Genomic DNA, 6,347 nt, shown 5'->3' on the forward strand with positions numbered 1-6,347 from the left:
AAGGATTTTTCCAACAACCAGCAAAATAAAGAAGAAGGATTTATTTTCTAGTCTTCATGAATACCATGGTCATGATGACAGCTTGATTTTATATTTATAGTATTCAGAACTTTGAAAGAATAAACTTCCATTATTTTTATCCAAATTAAATAAATAAAGTATTTTAACAGGAGGAAACATTCTCACTTAGAGAAAAAAGTAGCCTAGCACATAAATAAGGGAAATATTTTTTTCAGAGGACCTCAGGAGCAGATTTCTGATAAAATTCAGGGAAACCAGAGAAGTATTTTCCAATGATAATATGGTAGATGAAGTTGCTGAATGGCACACATTTTTAAGTGCTCAATTGTTATCTGAAATTTTGGTGGTCTCAATTTACAATGATGCCTTTGAATAGAGAGACCAGGTGAACTGATATTGAAAGGTCAACATCAATGCAAAGTCTTGCAAGGGATTTCTCAGTTAGTATATTCTGAGTCCTGCTGTGGCTCTGTAGCATAAGCACTCCACCACAAAGTGGATTTGAACCACTTGGTCAATGATTCAAATCCACCAACCTATACAGGTTCGTTATGAGTGAGAATCAACTTCATGGCACTTATCAACAACAACAAAAATGATAGGATTCCTTGTGTGGTGTTGCAAGACCAGCATTGGACCACTAACCACAAGGTCGGCAGTTCAAACCCACTAATTGCTTCTCAGAAAACCTGTACATGGTCGCAATGAGTCAGAACCAACTTGATGACAACCTGAGACTTAAGTTAGAACCAAGAAGTTTGCCATATCCGTGTCAATAACATATCAAAAGCAGAATGAAGTTTACAGTTGATTCTTCTCACATAGATGTGTGCCTGTGAGACTCAGCACTGGTCTGGGGTCTTTTTTTTTTTTTTTCTGGTCCTTGCCTATTGTATATATCTTTATATCAGGAAATTCACTTAATTCATAGATGGTAGAGTTCTAGGATCATCCACAGCTTCTGTTTCATCCAGTTTTCCATATCCTTACTCCAGGGGGTCTGCATGGCCTTTCTGCCTAGTCTGCCATCTTGTCCCAATTAATACATCAATCATTTGATTTACTGACTATTGCTTCCATGAATGTTGATTATTTATCCAAACAAAATTAAATTTATGACAACTTTAATATTTTCTGTTATCATGATATTATTTATTGGACCATTCGTGAGAATTCTTGTTTTCATTAACTTGTGGTGCAATTCATACTGAAGGCTGTATTTATTTTTTATTTTTGTCTTCATCATTAAGTATTTCAAGTTCTCTTTGCTGCCAGCAAGCAAAATTATGTCATCAGTGAGGTTTTACCTCAGATTGTCAAGCAAGTAAGTGTGCATGCCATATTTTCAGTGAACCCTCCTCCAAATTTATATCAAGTAGCTCCTGTAATCTAGCTTCTCAGATTATTTTCTCAGTGTACAGGTGGATACGTATGGTGAAAGGATACAAGCTGATGGACACCTTTCCTAATACTAAATCATTTAGTATCTCCTTGTTCTGCTTGAACAAAGACCTCTTGTTCTCTATATAGATTCCTTATGAGTATAATCAGGGTTCTGCAATACCCATTTTTCACAATGTTATCCATTGTCATAATCAAAACCGTCAAAAGCCTTTGCATAGTCAATAAAACACAAATAAATATAGTTCTTATATTTTCTACTTTCAGCCAAGATCCATCTAAAGTCAGCAATGGTCTCCTCTGCTTCAGGTCGTCGTCTAAATTCAGCTTGAGTTTTTGACAGTTTCCTTTCAATATTTTGTTACAGCTATTTTTTAATCATGTTCAGCAAATTTTACTTGCATATTATATTAATAATATTGTCTGATGATTTCCAGGACTGAGTCTCATTCATAGGCAGAGATTGTGAACCTGGGTCTGGGTTGTTACTGCTCAGGTTTCCTGCTTCCCTTTTAAAGACAAGGCTACACCAGCAGCTACTCAAGCCTTTCCCCATGGACAGAATGTCTTTTATTTCAAGTTAGTCCTCCCTAGATGTAAAAAATATTCATCAATCTACTTATTTTCTTGCTTTGATTTTCTTCAGATTCAGAACTGTATGCCTTTGGGAAGAAAAGGGAGATTGTTCTGAACAGAGTTTCAGTGATGACCCATAGACTCTATTTTCTATGTAATTTCATCAGTGCTTGAAAGATTCTTGTTATGATAGCTTTCTCCCGATAATATTTTGTTTTGTTTAGGCGTGAGGAAGGAAAGGTCTGAGTATATTTTGGCAGTGGCTGCTCATCTGCTACCCCATGCAAAGTTGATTTTTTTTTTTTGTTTGTTTGTTAATTTTTATTTATTTTTTGTAGATGATCTCCAGTGATAAAGAAATAGCCCACAATAGAGCAGACATACCCCTAAGTCTGTTACATTGGGGTACTTCAAACTCTAATGTATTTAGCACATGCAAGATTAATCTACTTCTAAAATATTTTGTTAATGTTGTGATTGACAACATTCACCCTAGAGTCCTTGTGTGATGCTGTAGAATAAAGCACTGGACTGCAAGGTCAATTTGAACCACAAGATCACCAATTCAAACCCACTAACTGCTCCTCAGAAACCCAAACAAGATCGCTATGAACCAGAACCATCTTGTTGACATTTAACAACAAAAAGTGAATACTCAGGTCCTTTATTTCCTTGCAGGTGTTTTTGTCTCTTAAAATTTGATTTTTTGCTGTTTTCCTTCTCGTGATTTCACTTCATTTGCATAGTGAAGAAAAGCTGAGGATTTGTAATTTCCACCAGATTGTTATTTTACTATTGTAGGAAAAATAATGGACCTTTTTTTTTTTTTTTTTTTTTTACTGTTCTCAAAATCTTTAATCTTGTGAGCATGTTGGCTCTATAAGGAAAACATTGGACTATGAACTACAAGGTTGGCTCTGGTAGCCCATCAGTCACTCCATGGGGAAAATACAATATTTTCTTCTCCTGCAAAATCTTGCAGCTAAAATATCCTATAGAGTATCATTATGAGTCAGAATTGACTCAACGGCAACAACAACATATCTTTACTCAGAATAGCAGCTTTCATTATAATAATTAGGAACTGTAAACAATAAAAATATCCATCAATAGGCAAATATGTAAATTGTGGTGTATGTGCTGAAATGCTGAGCATTAAAATCAGTGCATACTTCTTTTTTTTCTTTGACTTTTATCATCATTTATTTTGGTCTACATTCAAAAAATTTCTGAAGGAAATCTAAAGGCTGCTAAGGTTTTTGTGTGACATAGTTTAAAAGAAAGAGGACTGAAAAGTGTAATTTCTGAACTTGATATGCTCATGATTACCACAGACTCTTTTTTTTTAAGTTTTATTGTGAATTATGTGACAGTTTACATGGGAGAACATTAATTTTACACTCATCACATATTGTTTCATTGCCGTGGTTAAAATCCCCTCCACACATCACCAATCAACGAAAGGGTGCATCCTATTAGCCTGCTCCCTCTCCCCCCCTCCCCCCCCCCCAGTCATCAGCACGCAGCCCCTCTTTCTCCCTGGGTCCTGAGTCCTCTGCTGCCATCTCCGGGATTGCTGCCTTTCTGGGTAGAGTTCCGCTCTCTGGTCTTCTCCCTGCATGTTTCCAGGGAACTCAGCTCCCAGTCTGCAAAGTTAATCACTCCCCTCCTTGCCACAAAAAGCCCACTTTTACATTTCAACTTTTACAATCAGTCCTGGTAACAATTGTTCACCCTTGCATCACAAGAGACCTATCCGCATTTCCTTTAATCAGTCCCGCCTAGACAGATTAGATACTACTCAGTAGAAATTCTACCTTGCTCCATGTTCTCTGGATGTAGGTTCCCTCCTGAAAGTTTGTAAGCCAGTCACTTCTTGCCTTTGTATCCCACCCATTTTGGATAGTAAATGTCCAAGTTGCCCATCCCTGTCTACTCTGTGTATGGAGGGGGTGGGAATGATCCCTGCTGCAAAGATTTGTTCTCTCTTTTGAGCTACTGCATCCATATGTGTAGGTCAAGTACATCGAATTGTATCAGGTTACTTTTTTTTTTTTTTTCCCTCCTCTTTCTTCTTCTAGTTGAATTCTTATCATCCAGTTATTGAGGCTAGGTCAGATGGGTGTTATCTGCATATGTGGGTGCTCTTGTGGATATGCCCTCTCTTCTTATCCACTGGACACTTCATCCTTCACTCCAGTCCTCCATGGCTATGTCACTGACCCTGGACCCAGGATACCCCAGGTCTTGGCACACTGCTGGCCAAACAGGTATCCAACTGTGTTCACAGGAGTCTATTGACCATTGTAGGGCTTAGCTCGCAGCCTTATAGCTTGTTTTTCCCACTCTTTCCCCTTTCGGTGGCGAATGTGATCACCCATCAGAGCGTGTATTCCCATTGAGTCTTAGTCTTGGAAGGGGATTTACTCTGAGGGGGCCCGACCCCTTGCCTTGATATCTTCTGTGTGGACAACTTGCTTGTTCTTGTAGTCATTGGTCAGTCTGTTTTGTGTTTTCCCTGTCATTGTTTCTTTCAAGAAATATCTTCTGTTCTTCTAGCTGCTCCAGACTGGTCTGTCCGTCCTCTCAGGGAGCAATTTCCCACCTCTGAAGATTCTAGATGCTGTTCAGGATTCCACCTATAGTCTTATGTAATGCAGAGGCTCCGCAGGTAGCATCCTTCACTGGGCACATGGAATCCCCATTTTAGGTATTGCAATCAGTTATAGGCAGAAGACGAACTTACAAGCTTTCTATGGTGATATTTCTGGTTTTTTCTTTCTCTCCCCTTCCAGTGTCTGTTTTTACAATGTAATGCAAGGAATACCAAGATTCAGTAAACCGCCAAGCATCTTAACATTATTTCCCCCTTTTTCCCTATTCCAACCATATCTCACTCCATGTGCCCCCTCGCCGTGTTGTTCAAGGTTGTGTATACATTATTATTTACCTCTGTCCCACTTAGCCCATGTGAATCTGCCTATTTGTTCTCCCCTCTGTTTTGTTCTTCCATTTTCCTCTCCCCTTTTGTGTATTGTCTTCCTCCCCAGCACCCTAACTAACCTGTGTCTATTCCCTGCCCTGTGCTCTACCTTTCCTTCCCTCCCCTCACCTACCCCCTACAACCCACCAATCAGCAATGAATTCTTCCACCCCTCTTTAGTATGGGTTCTTTTTTTTTTCAGTCTTTTACAGTAGTGGTCCTATGCAGTATTTCTCAGGTATGTACCACAGTTTGTTTATCCATTCTTCGTTGATGGGCACTATAGCTATCTCCATCTCTTTGATATTGTAAATAGTGCTGCTATGAACATTTGTGTGCATGTATTGTATCGTGTTGTGGCTCGTTTTTTTTGTGGGTAAATACCAAGTAGAGGAATTGCTGGATCATATGGTATTTCTATTTTCAACCTTCTGAGGAAGCACCATATTGCTTTCCAGAAGTTGGACCATTTTGCAGTCCCACCAGCAGTGCAGGAGTGTCCCAATCTCTCCACATCCTCACCAGCATATATTGTCCTCAACATTTTTTATCTTTGCTGTTATTGCTGGTGTGAGATGATATCTCATTGTTGTTTTGATTTGCATGTCTCTAATGGCTAGTGACAGTGAACATTTCTTCATGTTTGTTGGCTGCCCGGATCTCCTCTCTGGTGAAGTGTCTGTTCATATCCTGTGCCCATTTCTTAATTGGGTTATTTGTGTATTTTTGTAGATGTGTAGTATTTTCCTATATATTTTAGAAATGAGTCCTTTACCTGATATGTCATTGTAAAAGATTTTTTCCCTTCTGTGGGTTCCCTTTTTACTTTTTTTGTGAAGTCTTTTGATGCACACAAAGTTTTAATTTTTAGTATGTTTCACTCATCTATTTTGCCTCTTTTTGGTTTTGTACTTTTCAAAATGTGTGGTAGTTTGTATATGCCCTGAATTAACACCCTCAAGTTTGTCCTTATTTTTTCATTGATGATCTTCATAATGTTAGGATTCACATTTAGATCTTTAATCCATGTTGAGTTCATTTTTGTATAGGGCATGAGGCAAAGGTCATGTTTCAGTGTTTTACATATTGCTTTCCAGTTCTGACAACACTATTTGTTAAAGAGACTGTCTCTTTCCCATGTAATGTGCCTAGACAATCATTTGGCTGAAAGTGGTTGGATTAATGTCTGTGTTCTCAATTCTGTTCCATTAATCAATGTCTCTTTCATTATACCAGTATCAGGCTGTTTTGACCACTGTAGCCATGTAGTGAAGGAGCTCTGGTAGCGTAGTGGTTACGAATCGGGCTGTGAACCTTAAGGTCAGCAGTTCGAAACTACCAGCCGCTCCGCGGGAGAAAGATGAGG

Source organism: Chrysochloris asiatica, unplaced genomic scaffold (assembly GCF_000296735.1).
Source record: "Chrysochloris asiatica unplaced genomic scaffold, ChrAsi1.0 scaffold00260, whole genome shotgun sequence".
NCBI lineage: Eukaryota > Metazoa > Chordata > Mammalia > Afrosoricida > Chrysochloridae > Chrysochloris > Chrysochloris asiatica.